Source organism: Sphaeramia orbicularis, chromosome 10 (assembly GCF_902148855.1).
Source record: "Sphaeramia orbicularis chromosome 10, fSphaOr1.1, whole genome shotgun sequence".
Lineage (NCBI taxonomy): Eukaryota > Metazoa > Chordata > Actinopteri > Kurtiformes > Apogonidae > Sphaeramia > Sphaeramia orbicularis.
The window spans coordinates 26,704,403-26,716,269 of NC_043966.1; positions in this window are offsets into that span (position 1 = coordinate 26,704,403).

Below are 11,867 nucleotides of genomic sequence, written 5' to 3' on the forward strand. Positions count from 1 at the left end.
TGCTTATATGATTTATCAATAAACAGACAATCCAGATTAGATTAGATTAGATTAGATTAAATTATCCCATAGAGACCCAGTGCTACTTTTGAATTTTCCTCTCTATGTAACCTTTCTTAAGTGATTTATCACCATATACGTATCATAATATCATCCTCTATACTTTGCGTTTTTTCAGTGAAAATCTGATATTTTCCTATATTTAATTTACTGTTCATTTACTTTAATGAGCATGATGAGATTACATTTGAGGGTTATTATATCAAAAACAGAGAAAACCTAAGAAAAATGTGACTTTTTCAGGCAAATGTATCATTAACTGAGCATAAATCAAACCCCGTGAGTTTTACTGATGAATCAGTGTTGTAGAAGATGACGGTGTTTCCATGGTAACTACGGAGTATCTGAATGTCCAAATGGGTCATATCTGATGACCATGAAAAGATGACAAACTGCATTTTGTGCCAGTTATTTCAACATATTTATAAGTTTAGTGGTTTTTAAATTTATTAAACATTTTAGATCAGAAGATGGTTTTGGTCTCTGGTGGATATTTGGTTTTTTATGGGTTATTCACATACTAGGTTAATCATGTTGAAAAAAAGAAAAACATAACTAAACCACATTCAACATAAAATATATATCCTCATATCTAAAAACACATCACCGCAGTTTAAGCAATTAAAGTATTTCCTTTTTTGTCTCAACAGTTCCTTGGTGCAGCAGAGGCAGATTGTTAATTCTGCTGTTTCTCCATATTTTCAATAAAGTTTATAAACTCTGTAGATGTACATTGTCTTGACAGATTTTGCGTGGTAGAAACAAAACACTGGTAATCAGATGTGATCAAATGTGTCACTGTTAGACGTGGATTATCATTCTGTACACGTTCCAAATGCCACATTGCATTGGGACACATCTACATAAATGAAAAACACACATGAATAGTAAATGTGGAGGGTCATGTATGACTCCATGTTGCTGCCTGTTGTGTCAAATGGGCGAATCAGCTTCCAAGACAGCACACACTCATGTGTTAGTGCCAGATGTTTCACTTTCAGCTGCTTATTCAACCATAAAGATATTGTCTTCTCTAGATCTGTTTTATTGTCTGGATGTGTTCATGTATTGCAACCATAGTAGAGACAGGTTGCACAGGCTCATGGAAACATCCTACACAAAGGAGGACGATGTGTGAAGTGATAGTTTCAGTGGAAATGTCTGTGACCAAATGTTTCATCAGACACCACTTCATTTCTCTAATCTTTTAAATTATAAAACTAAATCCCGTAGATACTATCACACAAGGTAGAAAATGAAGCAGAAAGTGTAACTGAGGAACACAAAACTCACATAAACTAAACTATCAGGATAGAGGGCAGAAAAACAGAAAAGAGGCCTGATTTAAGTCTAATGAAAGAGAGAAAAAAGTCAAAGAATGAGAAAAAGAAAAAGGGATAAACAGTGCAAAGGACAAAAATCAGCTGAGAGCAGCACAAACTTTATTTTTCTGTCACATGGATGGTAGAGGTGGTTTATTAATCAGTCCTGAAAACACAAATAATGAAGTGTGGTGAGAACTGTTTGGCTGACATTTATCAGAGTGGGAAAAGATTGAGATGATCAAAATGATATTTATGTAGTTAAAGCGCATTATTTTAGCAGATATTTTGCTCCCTGATTCAGATGCACTAAAATTAAAAGAGTTTTTCACACTGAATTTAAGGACCATCAATCATGAGGACATTACAAGAGCTCTTCTGATCAAATCCATCTATGCAGAGACGCACATTAGAAAGACAGTCGGGCAATTTTCCAATCGGGTGGCAGTGTGTATCGCATCTCCTTTGAAGAGAACACCACCCAACCTTGTCATGATGCGAACCATAAAGATCACAACAGTAAGTGACAGAAACAGTCAAGATGTTTGAGTGTTGTAGAAGACTCGTGCCTATAAATCACATCGTGTAAATCCAGGACTGATGAGAAAACCATGCCCTTCATAGAGCATGAGAAAATGGTTTTATTTTTGCAGAGATAAGCATTTTCTTGTCCAAACGGATGTGATGTTTTCTATTTTTATGCAGTAACACCTTCAACCTTGAGGTTCTGAAGCTTTAGATCTAGAAAACCCATTGGATTCTGTCTTAACTTTGTTTAATATAAATCTTAAATCTTTGAGAGCAGCATAGAGAATGTTAAAAGTACCCTTTAAGTGAAATCAGCTACATGATACAACACCATATCATCTGCATATAACCTATAAAAACCCAAACATCCATCAGCGAGCAAAAAGCATCTACTGCTATAAAATATTTAATAACTGTTGATCCACCAATCCTATTAATCCATGTAAATAATTGGTGTAAAATACAGTTTGTCATCTTTTCATAGTAATCAGATATGACCCATTTGGATATTCAAAGGCTGTAGTTACCGTGGAAACACTGCCATCTTCTGCAGCATTAATTCACCAGTAAAGCCTATGGAGTTAGATCAATGACAGTGGATGGACACACTGGGTTTATGTTCAGTTAATGACGTATTTGCTCAGAAAATTACTTTTTCTTCAGTTTTCTCTGTTTCTGATATAATAACCCTCAACTTTAATCAAAGCTTTAATGAACGTCTACATGATCAGTGAATTAAATATAGAAAAATACGTGATTTTTGCATAGAAAAAACAAAATGCAAAACAAAGAGAATAGTTTTATAATAAATGGTGATAAATCAGTTAAAAAATGTGAAATCTAGAGAGAAATGTATTTGGAAACTGACACAAGTGTCACACTGGGTCTTTATGGGTTAAACAGTTCTCACAAGACGAAACACTATTGCAGACATGTGGACATAGATGATCATGTTGTCTTTGCCTGTGTGTATTCTACTGCTATTCCTGTGCTGGTGAACTATATTTTACTGGTGGTCCCTAAATTATTGCAATAATGAACTCACGTCTCAGAAAATAATTCCTCACAAAGACATTCACAGAGCAATGTTTTCATTTGGACTATCTTTGAGCCTTTTTCAATCAAAAACTGTTGACAGCGAGTTTTTGCAGATTATCCCAAGTAACTGGGACACAGTTACTGAAGAGAAAAAAGAGGAAGTTCTCAAAATATAGCTTTCAACTGATCATGACAAGTCCAATGGTGAGAAGAATTCAACGAATGAACGGGGTCTTTTACAACAAGGGGATTTGATGATTAAATCAATAGGGCAGCTCAGACATATGATGTAAGATCAACATGGAAAGTAAAATATAGAGACACAGACTCCAGCTCTAACTCTAACTCACATTCATACATCCAACCAGGCATGAAGCACACATCTCCTCTTTTGTATTTATATGCCTTCCTCTTCCTCCTCTATCTTTTCCCTCCTCTATCTTTTCCCTCTCTATCTCACGCTGCCTCTCCCTTGTGCTCCCCCACTCTCCCTCTCCATGGGTTGAAGTGACGGGGATAACGGGAGGCTGATTATCACAATGAAATTATCCTGATTTTCTGCTCCACTTGGAGCCGTGGGGCGGGCAGCTGCTGCCTCCGAGATCGTCCCTTCCGCCTCTCCTCTAATCATTTGGAAACATAAATTCTCGCGGGCTGGAAACCTGCCGGTCCCTTCCCAGACGACTGTGGGCAGCTGCACAGAGTGTACGCATTTGTCTGTATTAGTTAATGTGTGTGTGAGAGAGATGACACAAAGTGATGGAAGATTACTTTTTAGGCATTTGTATATGTGTGTGTACACTTGCATGCTTGTGTTTACCAAATGTTAGAGTTTGTGTCTGTGTGTGACTCACTGTTGTGTGTCTGTGATCACACTTTGTGTTGCTGTTGTTGTTGTTTTCACTGTTGTTGAGCTCATAATTAAAGTCTGCATAATTTGACTTGGTGCAGAAATATTAAGAAGAAACAGCCCTGTCTCCTAAGGCCTGTGGGTTTAATCTTAATCTGTTTGTTATTTTAAGAATAATAAAAAAAAAATGGTGATAAAAGCAGGAAGGCATACAGCAAAGGATATCAAATCTGTAACAAGCTTCAAAGTCAATGGCCCCACACATGCTAATGCTATTAGTCTACTACCACCAGTGCTTTAAATAATAAACTGATAAACTTAATACACAAAACAGCTTTTAGAGGACACAAACTTTCTAAAAAATCAGTTGAACTTTAAAGTGATCTGATGCAAAAAAAAAAATCCCCTCACATTAATAATTGAAGAGTTCAGTTACTTGATATTTTAATCATCTGAAGAACCAAAAAAGAGCAGAGAAAAGCAGATGAAAAGATTCTAATATGATCTGAGAAGAACAAAGTCACTGGGAAATTTTCTTAAAATTTGCAACAGAGAGAAGAAACAGGAAGGGACAGAATAAGTGACTTGGCAGAAAGTGATCATCATTACAAACCTAGAAAGACATTGGACTTTTAGAGTCCGAAGGCAAAGCTCAGTATATGCCACTGCCAGGAAATCAAAGTTAGAATCAAAATGGGATTTCTCACTTACCAGACACGTAGACACGAAAAATTTATTATCCACCAACATGATACTTTAATCCTGGAGGCTCACTCACTCTCGTTTTCCTTTTGTTATCATAGCCGTCTGGTCTGACTGACATGATAAGTAGAAAAGGCCACTGATGGTTTGAAACTGAAGCCTGTCGGACTGTGTTACAATGCTGTCTGCTTCAGATAACGTAGGAAGGAACAATAATGATGTGTGTGTATGTGCCTGTGTGGTGTGGGTCTATATTTTACTTTGTCCGGCACTTATCATTAGTCTCAGCTTTATTTTAAGTGGTAATTAGCTCAAATTAAATGTGACTTGAACAAAATGTGACTTTCATAAGGTGAAACATGTTGAACACCAAAATGACTGTCTTGAATGTTGAATAGGCTTATTGCCCCACCCCCGAAGGGGAGGTAGGGGGTATTGTTTTTGGTTCAGTTTGTTTGTTTGTTTGTTTGTTTGTTTGTTTGTTTGTTTGTTTGTTTGTTAACACTCTAACAGCAAAACTGTTGGTTGAATTCATACCAAATTGGGTTATAGATTTACAGTGACCCAGAATTCATCTGATCACATTTTGGGAAAAGTAGGTCAAAGTTTACATTTTTATAAACTTTTTAATCCTTTTTTTTCCCCGTTTACTTATAATGAGTGAAATTTCAAATGTATGTAGCAGCAAAACTATTGGTTGAATTCATACCAAATTGGGTTTATAGATTATCAGTGACACAGAATTGATTTCATTACATTTTGGGAAAAGTGGGTCAAAGTTTACATTTTTTATGAATTTTTTAATCTTTTTTTCCCATTTACTTATCATGGGCAAAATTTCCCATGTCTCTAGCAGCAAAACTATTTTTTGAATTCATACCAAATTGGGTTTATAGATTGCCAGTGACCCAGAATAGATGTCATTACATTTTGGGAGAAGTAGGTCAAAGTTCAAATTTTTTATGATTCTTTTTTTTTTAAATTATTATTCTTCCATTTACTTACAATGGCTGAAATTTCAAATGTCTATAAAAACATCAATTTTGTTTCAATTTACTTCAGACTTGGCACATATATAGAGGCAATTAATATGCTGTCATCACCACATGCATAGATTTGATGACATCAGCTGGATCGATGCCAAAATAAGCTACAATATGTGCGAGGGGCGGGGTTTGTTGTGCCTGACACCACTTGTTTAAACATGCATTACTACAAACCATCATAAACACCTCTGCCATGGACAATATCTTTGCCTGTCAATATGATTATGCAGATATACTGCACTGATTTCAGGAAGACTGGGGCAAAGACAAGGCAGTGATGGCAAACTATCCCTTAAATTTTAGAGCAAGACTTTACTGAGCCCCAAAGAAAATAACAGCCACCAAAGCATATTTAGTTCATAGTGAGTAATTTTATTTGTATCTTTGTCATAGAGGTTAACCAGTGCAGCCTAATTTCACTGGACACAGACGCATAACAGCCTGAAATATGTGGCAAGTGATTACTTACTCTTAACAGAAACAATGATATAATTTGTGTGTCTTTGCACACAGCTTTTAGTTTACAGAGAGTCTCACCTTTCTCTTCTACTCTATGAGGTGGGAGGTGAGCCTGTGTCCTGCTTCAGGACAGTGACAGGTGAGGAGTTTGAGTGACATGGTTAGGGGCTACCTGTCAAACTGTAAGGCAGCTTTCCTAAAGTCTATCCAGAAGAACAGACATATCTTCTACAGCCAAATGTTGAATGACACCAAAGCGCCAGGGCTGCAGATCTTAACTGATCATTAACTGTCTGGGTTCAGTCGGAGGAGAGGCTTTTTGTGTCAGAGCTGCAGGTATGACATGCAACTGTATCTTGAAATCCTCAGTAAATATGTTCCCATAACTCCCATCCAGTTCAAGTGACAAAATGATGGATCAGTGGTATCCCTAGTACCAAAAAGTAAACAGAAAAGTAGAAAAAACACATTTAACACTTTTGCTACTGTGTTCACTTCTGCAACACTTTTACATTAATACAGCTTATATCAAACTCTACCAACAGACGGTGGAGCTCATCATTTGGTTTAAGCAAGATTTGGTTACAACAATTTTAAACCAACAGAAACTAATGATGAATATAACCGGAACTCTGTCCTGCAGTCAGCGTCTACAGACAGCGGTCTATGGTAGGACTCTGTTAGCCCATCAACTGACATGACAAAAATCAACCACCCCCACCCAGGTATAATATCTAATTCACTTACTCATATAGTACACTGTCAAATATGCTCAAGACAAACCAAACGCTTACAGTGCCATTATCAGTGGAGACATCACCACAGGTCAACTCTAACTATTTAAGAGTCACTGGGATTATTACTATAGTTTCATGACCATGGGTTGATGCTGGAGTTCAAAAACAAACTCACAGTTACCTCTTATCACCTATAGGGGTTATCAAAGAGAACAAAAAAGATGTCTGAAATTATCCCTTTAAAATGCCATCACCTGACAGAAAGGAGGAAAACATATGTCAACATTTGTGTTTTGCATGTGATTGAATTGTAACGTGGAAGAGATGAAAAGTTAATCAATAGTGTCAAGTTTTATTTTTGTTTTTCAATGGGAAAAAAAAATTTACTTTGTGAGTTGACCAGTCTTTTTTAAATCAAGTATTTTAGTACTTCAGTACTTCAGGCATAATCTGATAACTCAGACAGCTGACACTGCTCGTGTGTATCTTGAGACTTCTTGTGTTAAATGAATGCATGTATATTAAATGCAGTCTTTCAGAGACATAACATGTGATGGTGTTTATACCACCTACTTCTAGTTCACCCCTTTTTTTTTCACATCAATGTGTGTGTTTTTGTACGTTCTACTACCTTGACACACTGATGACACTGTCATCAGATGTGAGTCAGCGGTGATTTGTGTCTGTGCCCCATCTGTATTTGTATACATATATATACATATATATATATATATATATATATGCATGAGTGTCTCCATGAAGGTGTGTTTTGCACATGTGTAAGTGTGTGCATCTACATCTGCTTACCTTCATTACTCTATGTGCCAACACAGTGTGTGTGCGTGTGTGTGTGTGCATGCATGCGTGTGCTTGTGTTATCTGCCTGTGTGTGCTGTGAGTGTGTGTGTGTGTGTGTGTATGCCTCTATCAGTATAACAGTGTACAGTAGGTGTATGTTCTGTATGTGGGCTTCTGTGCTCTCAGGGGGGTTGTGCACCCTGGGGTGTCAACAGAGAGGACAGTAGGTGTTTGTTCTGCCTCTGTGTGTTAGTGCCCATGGGTGCTTCACGGCGCTCTCTGTCCCCAGAGAAATCAGCCTCTGTTTCTTAACTAGAGTCACAGAAATGTTGGGTAACATTCAGTTTCCACTGGACAAGACAGATACATAATGAGGCCCCTTCTGTCATGCTCCCACATATGCAGTGTGTCACATTCATATAAAGCTGTGCCAGCAGCATCATGGAAACTTTCACTTGTCTGAGCTCTTGGTAGAAGATTTCATTTTCCATTTACATCATGACTCGACTCATGCAACCACAGCAGTTGTGGTTTCCAAAATGCAGTTCGTGTGCTGTACTTGTTGAGGTTTAGAACAATCAGATCTGAATTCAGAATTATTTTACCACTCATTTCCATTAATGCTATCTTTAAATAAATTACAAATTATAAGAGTTTAGTTTTTTTTTTGTTTTTTTTTGACACACTGAACAAATTGATAGTAGTTTCTTGTTAAACAAACAAGACTTCAAACTTTCCAACAGCAATAAAGTGCTGTCATAGTAACAGATCTTTCTTTGGTGCTGTGGTTTCCTTAGAATTTGTTTGCTTTTCACTCCTTCCACAGTACTCTCAGGTGCTACGAAAAATCCTGTATAACAAAGACGGCAGTGCCCCATCTTTACATGGCAACTGTGGTATGAACTGGTCACTGGTTGATCCAGACAATTTTACATGTGGTGGCAAGAGATCTTCACAGGGTAGAATGGGATTATGGTCTGTGGGAATCCTCATATATAAGTATTTAAATGACTTGGTACAAAAGATCCACAATGATCATTTTGAACTAGTTATTGTCAATCATATCTGTATCAACAAACTAAAATGTGCTCTTAATGTATAAGAACAATATCAGTGTTTTAACAAAACTGTACACCTCTTTGAAAACTAAAAGTATTAACAGCACAACGAAAATATTACACTACAAGTACAAGTTACAGCAATTTCCATCAAGATATAGGGGAACTGAAGAATAAAAACACTTTTTATATACTTTTGGGTCCTGTCTTTGGTCAGTTTATTGTTTTTGGCAGTCCTTTGAAAGGCCTGTGTTTTATTTTTTCAAGTACAGTTTTAAGAACACGAAGTCAGGATGAAGCTGGTGGGAGGGGGCAGCCGCACCCCTTTGGCCTCCCTACCCCCCATAGATCCACCCCTGGAGAGACCCCTGCGAACATCATATGATTGTATAAAAATAGATTCATATGTGCCAAATAAAATAATAATACACGAATGTGAAATAAGGAACATTATAACCATAATTTGCTTTTTTTTTTTTCCTGTTTCGCCACAATTTCTGTTGCCAGAATTTGTGTTTGTGTTGCTATGTTGAAACAGGACTCAAACATTTTTGTATGATCTGTTTGAGTGATAAAATGTTTTTTAATGTTAGAATGTTTAAAGAATGTGGCTTTCATAAATGGTCCCAACATTAACTATAGTGTGTAAGTGCAAGTACAGAAATTGGACAGATGTTGTATTGCCCCTGGTTTGACTGGCAGCTCATAACCATATCACTCATATACCTCATGCATAGTGTAATATGTATACTGTGGTGGTAGTTGTAGTGGTAAGTATCGTATATTCTCCAGAGACCATCAAGGTTTTGTTCTGTTGCTCTGTCCAAGGTGCTGAAACAACAGAGCAGAGAGCAGAGCCATTCACCACTGCCACTGTCCAGGGTACTGAACTGTCCACAGAAACATTGAGGCTGACACTCAAATGTTGCACGTGATCAGACCCATTCTACACCAGTTTATTGAATCCAAGGCGTTTTTGTTTGTCTTTTTCCTCATGTTCTCTGTTCTTTTCTGTCTTTTTCTTCATTGTGCATAAAGGTATGTTATATCTTCCTCTTTAACTGATTCAGCTCTCAGCAGGTAGTCACTGTGCTAACAAACACTATTTTTTTTTTTTTGCCATTCTGCAGATTAATGTGATTTTGTGACTGTAACCATCATATACATTGCATTCACCTGTGTTTCTATTTCTCTGATTACTTTTTACTTATTACTGTTTAATTCATGTTGTCCTGACTTTAGGCATATTTAGACATTTTTTAAATAAAAGTTACTGAGAAATACACCAATAATGCTCAAAATAAATGCTAATTACCCACTTCAGGGTGGTAGAATGAAGATACATGATAAAAAGAAAATCAAACTCTTGATGTTCATGCAGGACAACAGACAAGAAACATTTAAAAAGATAATAAAATGAAAATAAAATATAGAAATGTATATTCTCTTCTTTCACTAGGCATGACACAATTTACATTTTCCAAAAGTTTGAATTTCTGTATTTGCCCTGTTTGTTGTTCCACCAAAATGCTATTTCTCAATTCTAAAACAATGTTTCTTCATTCATCTATAAATATTCATCAGAGAGTAAAATTAGAAGCCTGCTCTTTCTGAGTACGTGCGAGTGTGTTTGGTGTGTGTCCATGTGCGTGGAGCATTCTACTTCAAGAAGCCGACATTTATGTGTATGAGAGGACTCTGCATGTGTGAGTGGATTCAGAAGGCTCCCATTGGAATGAATTATTTAGAGGAGAGTCTCCTTTACTTATCCACGGTCCACTGGCCGCAGGCACGTACCGTTCTGCTCTTGACGACACAAGAGACTACCCTAATTCACCATCCACCCTTCTGCAGTGTGGCCCCATATCACCCTCCAACCCCACCCCGGCATTTCCCAGCATGCTCTAGTCCACTGCAGATGTCCCCTTTCATGCCCTCGCTTCTTGGCAGTGTCCCCCAAACTAACACAGAAACACCTGAAGGAAAAACAAAATGACATCACGAGAGCAAAAGACTTTATTTTTTTGTTTGTGTATATTTCATCTACAATATGCTTTTAAAATTGTTTGAAATATTTAACACAAGTGTGATATATAGCATTACATAAGTACTTTTATTTCAAAAGTTCAAAAAATGAAAAGAAAATTATATAAATATAAATATATATATATATATATATATATATAATTTTCTTTTCATTTTTTTAACTTTTTGAAATGAAATTACTTATGTAACACTGTTTCCCGGTTTATATATATATATATATATATATATATATATATATATATATATATACACATACATATATATATATATATATATATATATATATATATATATATATATATATATATATATATATATAAAAACCTGGAAACAGCAAGAAACGAAATCCCACATGTTGTTGCATGTCTGTCATCAGGCTATCCAAGAGCAGCATGCTAACATTTTTGCATCAGCTGCAAAGAATCATGTAAAATATTCATCTGTGTGGCTGGCTTAATAATGTATTATCCCTCAATTTAGCAGCCAGAGCTTTACTGTGCTCTGCTTCACATCAACTGCACGTATTCACTGAATATCTGTAGCTCTAACATATCAAAGTCACACCATACTAAATTCAGATTAAAGAGGATGTGGTCTTCAGCAAAACATTGTTCAGTACTCACGTGGTTTTCTTAACATATTGCATAACTGGCATCTAAAAATATACATTTACAGGCATTTATTTAGATGGGATGCATGAGTTAGCCGGTATGACTTTTGAGCTTGTTCCCTATAAAAGTTTGAAGGACTTCTCCATAAATTGGATGGGAGCTGGTGAGCAAGTTTGGAAAATTGCATGCATCACACAAAAGCAGTCCAAATATAGCTAGAGTAGCTAGTTCTCTGGCTGATCTCTTAATTCTGTGGCAGCTAGTAGCTGATGTGACCCTGTCAAGCAGTAGACTGAGACTGATGGGATACTATGTGTTCGGCTGCTGCCACTGCTGCCCCTCCATATTTATACATAGACTCCATTTGCTCCATAATCCGCATGCCGCAACATCCATGCAGCACATATGGACTAACGTAAACTGCACACACACACACATTTTGTTGGTATTTCTCTCTCTGTTTCTGAGCCTCACATCTCCAGGTGCAGGCAGGGATTAAATGTGATTGGTTGAGTTGTTTGGAGCCACAGGGCGGCCCAATTCAAAGCCACAGTCAGACTGCAATCTGACTGGAGGGGAAAGGGGGCTACATGTTGTGTCTTCACGGCGCCG